At 37.0% G+C, this 14,392-nt stretch overlaps 1 long non-coding RNA gene across 1 annotated transcript; it reads right to left on the bottom strand.

Moving 5' to 3' along the window:
• Positions 1-2,886: 2,886 nt before the first annotated feature.
• LOC311285492 lies at positions 2,887-11,573 on the bottom strand. The gene is made up of 4 exons (XR_014626368.1): positions 11,345-11,573; positions 3,659-3,707; positions 3,451-3,568; positions 2,887-3,329 (listed from the first exon to the last, which is right to left on the bottom strand). It is a non-coding gene; the product is annotated as an uncharacterized lncRNA (long non-coding RNA).
• Positions 11,574-14,392: the final 2,819 nt, after the last annotated feature.

The following is a 14,392-nucleotide window of genomic DNA, read 5'->3' as shown; positions in this document are numbered from 1 at the left end:
ATCATTTAATCGCCAAAGCCGACCTGAGTATTGTTGCTGACCATGTCCATCCCTTCATGAATATCTATGGCTACTTCTAGCAGGATAACACTTCATGTCACAATGTTTTCTATTTTAATATGTATTTTATTCCTGTGATCAAAGCTGAATTTTCAGCATCATTACTCCAGTCTTCAGTGTCACATGATCCTTCAGAAATCATTCTAAATATGATGATTTGATGCTCATGAAACATTTCTGATTATTATTATCAATGTTAAGAAAAGTTGAGCTGCTTCATATTTTTCTGGAAACCGTGATGCACTTTTTATTTTCAGGATTCTTTGATGAATAGAAAGTTCAAAAGAACAGCATTTATTTGAAATTGAAATTGTATAAATGTATTTTTTGATCAATTTAATGCATCCTTACTGAATAATAAAAAAAACTGAATCCAAACTTTTGAAGACTAGTGTATATAATGTAATATTTCAATTTCAAGCCCAATAAACAACACCAATAGTGAGAGCTTGCATATTTATTCAACTACAGCTTAAGTTGCAAAATTACATGAAACACCAGTTCATCTTCAAAAAGATGATGAGGCTAGAATTCATGTTTTATACACCAATCATACACAATTATTACATCATAATTCAACATACGAGAAGCTATTCACTGGCTATTTACAACACAGTTAGCATACCTAATCTATGAGAAGAAACTGTGAGGAGAATTATTCAGAGTAGAAACAAAAGGAAAGAGCATGCAGTCGATACGCCGTAAGCACTAAGGAAAGACTAGAGCAAGCTGGGAAAGGTCCCCAGTTTAGTGGAAAAATATAATGGAAGACTAAGAAACTAAGGTGGGCTTTCCAGTTGGTCTTTGAATTAGGATTGTTAGAAGTATGTGAACTGGAAGCAAAGACAAAACTGCAAATACAGAGTGCTACTTAAATGAATAAATATAAAGCTTTTTGGTTCTTTAACCCATAAAACTCATTTACAAGAGCAGTTGCTAAAAATGTCAATGAGAAAGTTGGTTTTTGATGCTACATTTTTTGCCTTAGAAAATACACCAAAAGGACCCTGTGCGCTAAACTAGTGTTTTTGTACTTATTAGACATTTCCAGCTGGTGTAGGATAAACGGCGGAGGATAAATCTGACCTCAGCTGCCCTGGTGTGTGTGTGTGTGTGTGTGTGTGTGTGTATATAGGGATGCCACCATATCGGTATGTTCGTTTTTAATGTTATCGGCCCGATAAGAAAATTTGGCCGATATATTAAAGCCGATAAATAATGGATTATTTCCTTCAGCTGAGACTCTTCAGCAACTGTTCAACATGAGGGTTTTAAATTGCTTGAAATATGATTGGAATCACTTCAAAACAGGAAAATACAGTTCAGTGCAACATGTCTGTCATATCGGCTACATAAAATTATAATGAGATCATAATTGTGTGCTTGGGACCTGGCTTTTAATGGTGAGACTTTTGGTTTTGTAATCAGGCTCTCAAAAATTACATAAAAATTCGGATTTAAATTTATCGGCCAAATATATCGGTTATCGGCTTTAAAATATAAAAAGTTATCAGCCAAAGTTTTCGTATCGGTGCATCCCTGGGACTGAGCACAGCAAAGTACAACAGCAACAACAGCCTCCGTCTACTTGAATGCGTCCTTGATGTGTTTAAGGAATTCACTGCTCAACAAAAACATGAGATTCGCTCTGGTAAGATACCCTGTGCTTTAAGTATGAGATCTAGACTGAGTTTGCTATTGCCAGAAGTGACTAGTGCCAGGAACTGTAACTACTCCTTGAATTAAACCTTTACAATAAAGGGTAAATAGTGTTAAGAATTGCAGTTTTGTGATTGCTCCGATTGTCTGAAGTTTTAGAATTTTTCAAATAACAATCTCTGAGGAAAAAAAAATTAAATGAAAGGAAACAAAACACCAACTCTTTAACAAATCTGTTTTTCTGTCCAATGAGAAAGCCACACGGAAACAACAAGGGGGAATAAAGTCGATCCGATCCGAGTTACGACAACCATTTACATTTATGCATTCGGCAGACGCTTTTATCCAAAGCGACTTACACTGCATTTTCAAGGTACACATTTACATCCTCATCAGTTCTTGCTTTCCCTGGGAATCGAACCCATGACCTTGGCGTTGCAAGCGCCAACGCTCTACTGTTTGAGCTACAGGAAAGATAAACCAGACAACAAAGAACCAACACCTCTTCTGAACATGAACATATAAAATAAAACCCATCTGAGCTTCCTTCACAAGGAGCAGATTAAAGTCCAAAATAGCACCATTCATCAGTGTCTCAAATCCGTGGCAGCATCTCAGTCACTTACCACAAGGAAACAATGCATCTCTACAGCTACTTCTATATCACAACGTACATGATTACACTTTAATATACTGGCAAAAGCAAAAAAAAAAAGTTAAAAAGCCAAAAAAATAACAAGCAAATACTACAAAAATGAAACCAAAAAGATGAACTCTGCAGCTTTTTTAGTAACTGCATGAGAAGTGGGGACTCTTAGCCTTAGTAAATACTGTAAGGTGTGAGTATTGACTTGACGTTTACGTGTTTTAGTAACGAAGACGTATTGATGGATGTGAGGAGGGACATCACGGTTCTTCTGTGAGAAGTGATAGACTTTTATTTTTTTGCCGATAATGTCAAAGTTGCCATCGGCCGGTTCACAGAAGTGCTAGTTTTGACTTCAAATACTTTTTAGAGAATTATAAATCAATAAAAATGCAACCAAAAAAAAAAATATATATATATATATAAATTTGGCAATTGTCTCATTTGCTATTATTCAATTTTATTATAGATACTGCAGGGTTCCCACAGAATTTAAGTAATAATGTTGCCATTCATCATTTGATGATTAAATAACCAGCGCATACTCAAAACAACAGACTTCCAATGACTTTTTTTGTGATTTTATTCATTTCAACGATTCGATTTCTATGGGAACCCTGACATTGGCATCGGCCTTAAACGACACGCATTGGTCGAGCGCTAGTGTTCGTCACATTACAGCAATTGTCGTCGCGTGTCATTACAGAACACTGTTAACGTTTCGTGGTGGGTTTTTTGTTCACAGGGAATTCACAGAGATATGAAAGACTCCAGCCGTGCAAAGTAGAAGTGGACAAGTGGAAGACATGCTGCTGCTGCCGCCAGGGTCCCGGACCCCCCGGGAACAAACACACACGTGTGTGGGTCTTCAGTGAAGCTCCAAGTCTGTCTTGAGGTGCTGTGTGTCTTTACTGCCGCCCCCTTCCGAAGAGCATATCATCAAGGCTTAGAGTCCCAGGTTTTTCTAAAATTGTATTAATCACATAGATGGGGGAAAAGCCCCAGCGTCATAATTCATCTGTATCGCACGCCATAACCATAGAAAATAAGGATGTACATGATTTAGGAAATAAAAAATAATATACATGAGGATACAAATGATCCCCACAGAGGCCCGTTCTCTATCCTACATCAGACAGGAATGTGGATCTTTCGTGGCGGCTCCTCTCCGCGCCGCCAGGCTCGGGAACATGGCCGTTCGCTCTGAGGAAGAGAACGAACAATAGATGGAAATCACCGCTCGGGACACTGTGATGTCATCAAAACACTGATTACTGGGGGGACTCAACCTACCTAATGGGATCCCCCATTGCTCCTGTTGGTGTCATTTTGAAGAAGGAACCTGCAGGAGAGAGAGAAAGAGCGCAATTAATTTGTGTGTGTGTGTGTGTGTGTGTGTGTGTGTGTGTGTGTGTGTGTGTGTGTGTGTGTGTGTGTGTGTATGAATGTATATACAGGGGTTAAAGTGGGCCTGTAAATGTATTCGCCAGACATTTGTTTTCCCTTGCCACTGTTCTATAGGGTCAACAGTCTTACAAAGAGATCAATAGCAGGATTAGTTTTAACATTATGTAACCATTGTATATCGACATGAAATATTCGTTCGAAATCACCTACAGTACGTGCGTTATAGCTGCATATTTATATACCTGGGAATGCTTTGACGTGTTTCCACAGCGCACGATGCCTAAGGGAACGTCTGCCAATTACACTAGCTGTGGTAAACGTAGCCTATAATTTGTATTATTTAAAATTACTTTTAACATTTAAAAACAGACGTCTTCAAATTCCAAAGCTGATAGAAGGTTCCTTTTGGCAATACTGACTTAGCCTACAGCTTTCCTGGTAGCCTTGAGTCAATTAACTTGTCTAAGAAAATGATTCATAATACATATAAATATCAATTAAGCCAATGTTTACTTTCTTCACTGACACAGACGAAAATGAAAAGACTATCAGTCAAAGTTCAGCTTTAGGAGGGGAAGAAATAGGGCAGGATAAGGAGACTGAGAGAAAAAGAAAGATGGACATGAGGAGAGAGCAGGTGTTGATAATCTACTGCCCACTGACATGGTTTTAAAGCTGTTTCTTATTTTTTTTTAAATTGGCCTTTAAAAGTCTTAAATTACACATATGCAGGTCAGAGAAATCCCCAAAAAATTATGTTTGAATTTACATTGTGAAAAACAAGGTTGTGTTCCATATTGTGGTGTTCAGCAATTTTAACATGGTATCGTCAGCATATCAGTGTAGATGTAGATGGACCAATATAAATCCATTAAAATATCAAGTATTGCGATACTTGGTGCCACAGTGACACTCTCGTCCCGAAAAGTAGTCGCTATACCACGATACTCAATATGTTGTCCTACGGTGAGTCATTTTTCCCTGTTGCACCAACACAAAATTTTAGGGTTCCCCCACCTGCCAAATCCCACTTTAACCACTGTATGTGTGTAATATATATATATACAGTGGGTACGGAAAGTATTCAGACCCCCTTAAATTTTTCACTCTTTGTTATATTGCAGCCATTTGCTAAAATCATTTAAGTTCATTTTTTTTCCTCATTATTGTACACACAGCACCCCATATTGACAGAAAAACACAGAATTGTTGACATTTTTGCACATTTATTAAAAAAGAAAAACTGAAATATCACATGGTCCGAAGTATTCAGACCCTTTGCTCAGTATTAAGTAGAAGCACCCTTTTGATCTAATACAGCCATGAGTCTTTTTGGGAAAGATGCAACAAGTTTTTCACACCTGGATTTGGGTATCCTCTGCCATTCCTCCTTGCAGATCCTCTCCAGTTCTGTCAGGTTGGATGGTAAACGTTGGTGGACAGCCATTTTCAGGTCTCTCCAGAGATGCTCAATTGGGTTTAAGTCAGGGCTCTGGCTGGGCCATTCAAGAACAGTCACGGAGTTGTTGTGAAGCCACTCCTTCGTTATTTTAGCTGTGTGCTTAGGGTCATTGTCTTGTTGGAAGGTGAACCTTCGGCCCAGTCTGAGGTCCAGAGCACTCTGGAGAAGGTTTTCGTCCAGGATATCCCTGTACTTGGCCGCATTCATCTTTCCCTCGATTGCAACCAGCCGTCCTGTCCCTGCAGCTGAAAAACACCCCCACAGCATGATGCTGCCACCATCATGCTTCACTGTTGAGACTGTATTGGACAGGTGATGAGCAGTGCCTGGTTTTCTCCACACATACCGCTTAGAATTAAGGCCAAAAAGTTCTATCTTGGTCTCATCAGACCAGAGAATCTTATTTATCACCATCTTGGAGTCCTTCAGGTGTGCTTTCATGTGTCTTGCACTGAGGAGAGGCTTCCGTCGGGCCACGCTGCCATAAAGCCCCGACTGGTGGATGGCTGCAGTGATGGTTGACTTACTACAACTTTCTCCCATCTCCCGACTGCATCTCTGGAGCTCAGCCACGGTGATCTTTGGGTTCTTCTTTACCTCTCTCACCAAGGCTCTTCTCCCCCGATAGCTCAGTTTGGCCGGACGGCCAGCTCTAGGAAGGGTTCTGGTCGTCCCAAACGTCTTCCATTTAAGGATTATGGAGGCCACTGTGCTCTTAGGAACCTTAAGTGTAGCAGACATTTGTTTGTAACCTTGGCCAGATCTGTGCCTTGCCACAATTCTGTCTCTGAGCTCTTCAGGCAGTTCCTTTGACCTCATGATTCTCATTTGCTCTGACATGCACTGTGAGCTGTAAGGTCTTATATAGACAGGTGTGTGGCTTTCCTAATCAAGTCCAATCAGTATAATCAAACACATCTGGACTCAAATGAAGGTGTAGAACCATCTCAAGGATGATCAGAAGAAATGGACAGCACCTGAGTTAAATATATGAGTGTCACAGCAAAGGGTCTGAATACTGAAAAAAGACCATGTGATATTTCAGTTTTTCTTTTTTAATAAATGTGCAAAAATGTCAACAATTCTGTGTTTTTCTGTCAATATGGGGTGCTGTGTGTACAATAATTAGGAAAAAAAATGAACAAATGATTTTAGCAAATGGCTGCAATATAAAGAGTGAAAAATTTAAGGGGGTCTGAATACTTTCCGCACCCACTGTATATATATATATATATATATGAAGAGTTCAGATGCAAAAGCCTCCAAGTGCCATCTGAAATTTTCTTCTAGAACGATCATATTTATCAAGCTCGTATATTTAAGTTCAATAATTTCACTTAAATGGCAATGCAAATGACCTTTTAATTGTCATTTAAGTGAAATAACAAATATACAAGCTTTATAAAAATGATCATTCTAGAAGAAAATTTCAGATGGCACTTGGAGGCTTTTGCATCTGAACTCTTCATATATATCTACCGTATATATATATATATATATATATATATATATATATACATACATCTATGTGTGTGTGTGTGTGTGTGTGTGTGTGTGTATATATATATATATATATATACACATACACACACACACATACAGTATTAAAAGTTGATACAAGAACGAGTATTGTCCAAAATCCATGTATAACTTTGATGAAAGGTTTTGATCCACTTCAAATGTTGACTACCGTGTATGTATGTGTATATATATATGGCTGTCGATTTAACATGTTAATTTAATTAATTAGTTATGGAAAAATAACTTTGATTTTTTATTTAATACAGTTGATTGGTGATGAACATGAAGCAGCAGAGCAACAACTCACTGTGATGAAGCCTATAGAATACAGTTAGAATGATCCTAAAATTCAAGATATTAAGGCAAAAATGCCCATATGAGTTTGTCTCATTTATATTATATTATATTGTTAAGCAATATCACATGAGTAACGAGTGCAATAATCGCACTAATGCTGTTTTTGTCCTGAGTAGCACAAGAGCAAATGTGATAGATTTTATACAACAGTTCAATTATTAAGAAGTTAATGTGTTATATTTTAGGCACATTATTGTCTGTTTTTGCTCAATTTTGCCAATGAAAATATTACTTATAAAGCCAGAACAGAAGTGTTGTGTGTCTCAGAGCAACACACAGCAGTGCTTGGTTTCTGAATGAATCAGCGTTTTGAGCGAATCAATACTCATTCATCAAGAGAGCCATTTATTTAATTCCTGAATGAACCAGCCAATCGAATGAATGATTCAATGACTTACTCATTTACTGCTACCTACTGGCAGTTTTAGTTTCTTATTTACAGTATCATTTCATAAAAATAATAATAATAATAATAATAATAATAATAATAAATATAAATATAAATATATATATATATATATATATATATATATATATATATATATATATATATATCCCTCTGATGGTCTTCGTTTAGCAGTCACACTGGGGGCCTTCCCGGTCAGAAGTGACCGGACACCTAAAAATGAAACTTCCTCCATCCCAGTAAAAACCAATGCAATTTATTTTTGTTCTATAATATTTATTCTTTTTAATTTAGTATTTTGAGACAATTTGATTGAACTTATTATATTTATGCAATATTTATAGTCCATTTTTTGCCAATGAAAATAATGCATTTTTATTTATTTATTTATTTATTTTTCTTCTATGCAGTATAGAGACTAGGCTTTCAGAAAAAAAAAAAAAAAAAAAAAATCAATTTATTAAACATAAAATTAAATAAATCATGTTATTGCATGGGTTTACCACTAGATGCCTGTATAGCTCTAAATGGAGATGCTTGTGAATTCTAGATGTTTTTGGACCAAATTACTTACTTTTAAGATGTGGATTGAATGTATTTTTTTAAAAATTCTCAAATAATACTTTTTGCCAAGGTTTATAACATTTTATTAATTATTATTTTAATAATTTTAATAATTATTAAATTAATTATATATATATATATATATATATATATATATATATATATATATATATATATATATATATATTTATATTAATTATAATTATTAATTATGTTATGTTTTTCACTCTTGATGTTTTAGAGTTTCACCCCTTCATTGCTGAGCACTTTTTTTCTGCATCGTGGCCGATTTGTAGAGAATTTTTGTGTTTTTGTCAATTTCCCATTCATTTCCTATGGGGGTCATTTTTGACCGAAGACCAAAATCGTGACAAATTTTTTTACGACCACTTAGCATGCTCGGATCATGAACTCAATTTTTTTTTGTGTTCACATACCTAATGCCAGAAAAGTCAGCAAGTTTCATAACATTCCGATGAAGCTGTGATTTTTAAAAATTCAAAACAGATTTTTGTAATCTGAATTTATTGGTGTGTATGTGTATAAAAGTGTGTTTGTATGTGTGTGTGTGTGGGTGGGTGTGAATTTTTTGCACTCTTGATGTTGTAGAGTGTCACCCCTTTACTGCGGTGTACTTTTTTTTAGAATCGTGGCCGATTTGTAGATTGTACAGACAAAAATTCAGAGAATTTTTGTGTTTTTGTAAATTTCCCATTCATTTCCTATGGGTCGGTCATTTTTGACCGAAGACCACGAGTGTGACTATTTTTTTTACGACCACTTAGCATGCTCGGATCATGACCTCAATTTTTTTTTGTATTCACATACCTAATTCCATAAAAGTCACCAAGTATCATAACCTTCCGATGAAGCTGTGATTTTTAGAAATTCAAAACAGAAAATTATTCGGTCAGAAATGACCGAGGACCATCAGAGGGATATATATATATATTTATTTTGGGTAATAGTTTGCCCAAAAAAGAAAATTCTGTTTATTTGTCGTTTCAAATCTGTATGACTTTCTTACTTTTGTGAGACATAAAAGAATATATTTTGAAGAATGTCTAAATACCAATTCAGTTGCAGCTTCAGAAAAAAAAAAAGTTATGGCCGTTGTAGTCTATAAGTTTGTGTAATAAATTCTAGGTTGAATCATAAAATATTTATTTCTAAAATATCTATCTATCTATCTATCTAAAGCTACTTTTTAATAATGTTTATTTGATGCTTTTCTCATTTAACACAATAATAACTTTAAATTATCTTTTGGGATTCATTTCACAGCCAAATTTGATGTGTAATTAATTTGTGATTAATTAGACTAATTACTCGGCACATCCCATCATGTGAACCAGCAATGAGGTGAATCATAAACATTGATTTGAAAATTAGAAAATTGGACAAAAAGACAAAGATACAACAAGACTGTCTAGTTAATGGCTTTAACTGCAATCCAAATGACAATCAAATGATTATTTTTAAACTGGCTATATATATATATATATATATATATATATATATATATATATATATATATAAAATATTTTGCCAGATTAAAAAAAAAAAAAAAAAAAATTGTATATATCTCTAATTTGGTAGACATTTCCACCAAAAATTCCACATTAAACAAGATTATTTAAATTAAAATTAGTTATTCAAGAAATAACGTGGGCTGTTTTTCTTCAACAAAAGCATATCGATTAACACCCTTGTTCCCAGTAGGTCTGTCTTTAAAGGTTTGCAATGCAAGTTGTTATTATTGAAAATAAAATGACCTGTATAGAAAATGGGATTTTTACTCTATTACCCAAATATCAGATGCATAATGTCTCGTGAATGTAAGGTCATAATCTCTGCTCTGAAGAAACATTCATCCTCCCACATTCCTGCTGAGTCAGACAGACTTCAGACGACGACTGAATCTATTTGATAAACTCGGTGTGAGCCGATATCATGCACCACAGAAGCGTTTTGAACATTTGAACGACAAATGCAACGAACAATGCAGAATATGCATTTATTTTCTTAAGCAAATGCACACGGTTGCAATCGTGGGGCCAGACACTGGCTTCCCATTCCACTTCCCTGACTGCAGCTTGGAGCGTTTCCAAATCCAGTCAAACGAGGTCACATTTTCCCCCGCCTCAGCCCGCCATACTGAGCGCGCATGAACCCAATGAACCCATCTGCCTGCTGCAGAACAGACTGATTGTGGAAAAACGCCCCTGCTGACACGATTCCAGCTCACGCCAACGATACCCTAGTCTAACACTGGGTTTTTAATCATATATATTCACAATGCAATAATGAGCAATTGCATAATTGTACAAAAAAGCCCTAAAATTGCATGCATATCAATCCCATGCAATGCAATGCACACAATGCAATGCATCAAATGACTGAAATGACACTGCAATCAAATGCCCTTGATGTCTGTCTAAGCATTTGAAAACAGACCATGATGATTTGCATGATGCTGGAATAAGTATAACAGCAAAGGAGACACGTCTACCGACAATGCCCGTATGCATGACTTCATCTTTGAGTCTAAATTTAGGACTGTGCTGTGCATGCAACAGCTTTGGAGCTCCCTAGCCAGTCACGGATATGTGGTATTCCTGTTTGAGCACAAGGCATTCTGGTATAGCTCTGCTGAATGAGGTGAAAATGGTGGAAAATAAGACAAGCCTTGTCCTAACATGAACTGAGAAACGAGTTTGGCATCGAGAGGCTGCAATGCTGTCGGGTTTTTCCCTTGGAAGGGCTGATGATACTGAAAACAGGGTTAAACCCACACAACAGTGCAACATTTAAACGTTTCTCATAATCAGCATCAATAACCCCTAATGCTTTAAAGCTGTGTTTGTGTGTGTAGGTGGCAGACTGGGGGAATACAGTCAGTCCGTGTCTGGGTACAAATGACATTAGTACATTCAGTTATTGTGCTGCTGCTGGTCTTTGACTGTCTTTTCTACCGTTTATTTATCTAGTAAAATCAAGTTTAGACTTTCCTGTTCAACGGCAAACAGAACAAAGGAGGCGCTGCGATATCAGCGGCACTTTCGTTATTCCCGTTTGTTCGATTTTATCCCCATCTGTCCTGCTTTTTGTGAGCTGGATACAGTCTAGACATGTTTTGGACTTAGATAAACACAATTTCATACATTATATTCAATACTAGAAGAATAACTAATTGGCGTTAAAGAAGTCACGATTATTCTTCGTTTTTGAACTTTTGGCGAATGTGTGAAGGTTTACTTACAGATAAAGCCTTTGTTCTTGTCCTTTCACTGTAAAGTTACTGCTGGAAAAGTCGTCTCTGGATGAAGGCAGACCCGAGCAGCAGCCTTGCGGGGCTCTGACAACCCCATACAAGGCTGCAGGACTGGAACTCAGCCGCTTCCAATGGCTGACTGCATGTGATTCAACAGAGAGCTAATTTTGACCGTGCTGGACCGGGGCCAAGCCCCCCCATTCCGGCTCTGCACTGCAGTTCGGTTCAGACGGACCGTTGATTACCCGGCGATGGGCGGGGTCTGGGAGGCTCCGCCCCCTCCGCGCGCTTGCGTGCGGCGCCATTGATTGGTCGGTTAAAGTTGTCTGGTGACACACAAAGGATCTTGGTGTATGTATGGCAAGCCGTTTTTACTTTTATTCATTCCCAGGAAATGAATTCTTTCTTTTTTTTAATGAGCATTAAACAAAATCTGCAAAGTTACAACGCTCAGAGTTCAAACCATAGACTGTAAAAAAAGATGGACGACGCCCCTTCGCTCTCTTCCATTGGTGAGAACCCGATATGGCGCTGACATCTTGGAACTTGAGTCTGCGCAGTAGCGATCTCAGGACCAGACCTGCGCAGTAGTGAGCAGGAAGTAAAGCCGCGAAATCAACGCTCCGCCCTCACTCTCGCAGAACACACTCTCCCTGAGTGCACTTTTTAAAAAATTGATTGCAGTATGACAAGAGGCTTGTTAAAATAAAGTAAACACAATCTCTTCAGTCCTCCGAAGATCCCGAAAAAAATGTCCGTTGGTGCTTCAGTGACTACTTCGCTCAGAGAACCTGTCAATCACAGCTGTCAATCATGACGTTACACCACCGTTTTTATAGCATCACGTAACTAACTAAAAACCAACTTATTTTTTAAACAGACACTCGAACTTACATCAGCGTGATACAAACGACAGCAAATTAAAGAAACCACCTTTGGAAAAAAGATATTTGAAGTGTAATTTAATTGTTTATTTGGTCTCACGTCCCGCTGAATAACACGGGGAGGCGGGGCTTATGACCTATACTAGGACCAGTCACCGGGGGGCGATCGAGACGTTTTGGCTTCACTTTTCAGGGCTTGTGCGTGCGGCACGCTTGGTTCAAACCAAAGGGAGATATTCGCTTTTAAAGAAATTGTTTTTTAATGACTACAACAAATGGCTGGTAGAGACTACACAAGCTTCCTCCCGGGTTAGTGACATCACTAACCCTAAAATTTACATAAACCCCGCCCCCGGGATCACGCAAGAAAGGGGGTGAGTCCATGTTGAGACGAGGTAATCATAACACACACAAACAAAACATGCCAGAGTGTACAAACCATTGATTCATTTATCAAAAAAATGTATAGGTAAACCACTGTAAACCACTTTTCACATATTTTCTTCATATTTATTGAAAATAAATGCCTTTCCAATTTGAGATGCAATGGGAAAAGCAGTTTGGCAAAAGGTGGATTCGAACTCGGGTCGATCACGTCAAAAAGTATCATTACACGTCTCAGGCCGGTTTCACAAAAACAAAAATCAATTCTTGATCTCAACAACTGAATTTGAATGGCAGCCTATTGATATTAAAAATTATTATTTTTTACTAGTGGGAAAGTAATTCCAGATATCAAGAATTAGCATTTTAACTAGTGACAATTTAATTTTTGATATCAAGAATGCATATCCTGGGAATTAATAAAAGTTAAAACGGCTTGCCATAGTTGGTGTGTGGGCGCTTGGTGGCCCAGAATGCCGAATCTTTCATTGAGACGCATTCAAACCTTTAGGAGTTTTTTGTATTGTTGATGGCTTTTGATCTCTAGGGAAGATAATCTTTTAAATCTACATGTTCATTTGATATACGCCTCGGAAGAAACATTAAATCCGCTCGTGAAAGTTCAATAAAATACGATGTAAAAATCTTTATCAAGCACGGATGTGATTGATCCATTATGACCATCGCGGTGAAAAGTAACAGATACCTGACCACGCCGTCTCTTCAGCAGCAGTGAATTATCAATCCATCATTTTGATCAAAATAATGATATTGTTCAACATTATTAGCGATTATTGAATTAAAATAAACAGTGAAACGTTAAAATAGGAGCATTATTATTTAGACAAAATAAGAAGGAAATTGTAAGAGCCGATAAGCCCCGGCCATTTGGGGAAAGCGCTGCTGTCCAATGAAAGCCCAGCAATGAACATGTGCTTGAGTTCGATTGGCGAACGCCTGAAAAGTCCGTTGAGCGTCACTCGTTGTTTTGAAACAGACAAACTTGAATTTTTGAATAAAACTCTTCTTTACAATTGTGAAACAATCAATAGTCGATTAAAACAATATTATAAGATGGCATTAAAACATTGTGTCCCAAAACAGGTCCACAAAATCTCTCTCATTTCTCAATATGGCGAAGAAGGAGACGACAGCTTATTGTTTTGCATTGGTTTATTAAAGCAGTACACTTTTTAACTCTTGTTGGAATCATATACAACATGAATTTCAATGTAAATCCTTAATACTCCTCAGTTAAGGCTTATATAAAATGAGGCGTGTGTTGAATTATAAAAAAATTAAAAAAATATTGTGCTGCAGTAATAATGTGAAACTGCACTGTGCCAGAAAGCAATAACAATTCAATGAAATGGCATGAAAATGTAACACTTATCAGTTCAGGTATATTTAGTTAATTAAAATTAACTAAAGATCTCGACTTGTGAGTGAGCTTCATGAGGAGAAAACCGTTGACTGTGCAGGACACCTGTCTAAACAAACACGCGCCTCGTTGCTAGGTGACGCCTTACAAATGAAAACAATGCTCTGAAATCGGCTCAAATTCGCTACTTTCAAATTGTTGCCGCGGGTTGATTTTTTTTCCCGCGGGTTGAAGTTGCATTATAGACTATACACTATACTACAATTCTAACAATAGTGGATTTAACATCAAATGTTAAATTGTATGTTTTTGATGTAACCTTCTACATTTAAATAACTTGGTCAGTCCAAGAATAAGTTATGCATTTTTTAATTATTTATTTGAAAG

This window comes from Rutilus rutilus, assembly GCF_951802725.1.
Source record: "Rutilus rutilus genome assembly, chromosome: 25".
Lineage (NCBI taxonomy): Eukaryota > Metazoa > Chordata > Actinopteri > Cypriniformes > Leuciscidae > Rutilus > Rutilus rutilus.
Note: the sequence above shows the minus strand (reverse complement) of the source record. Positions and strands in the feature narration are given on the sequence as shown.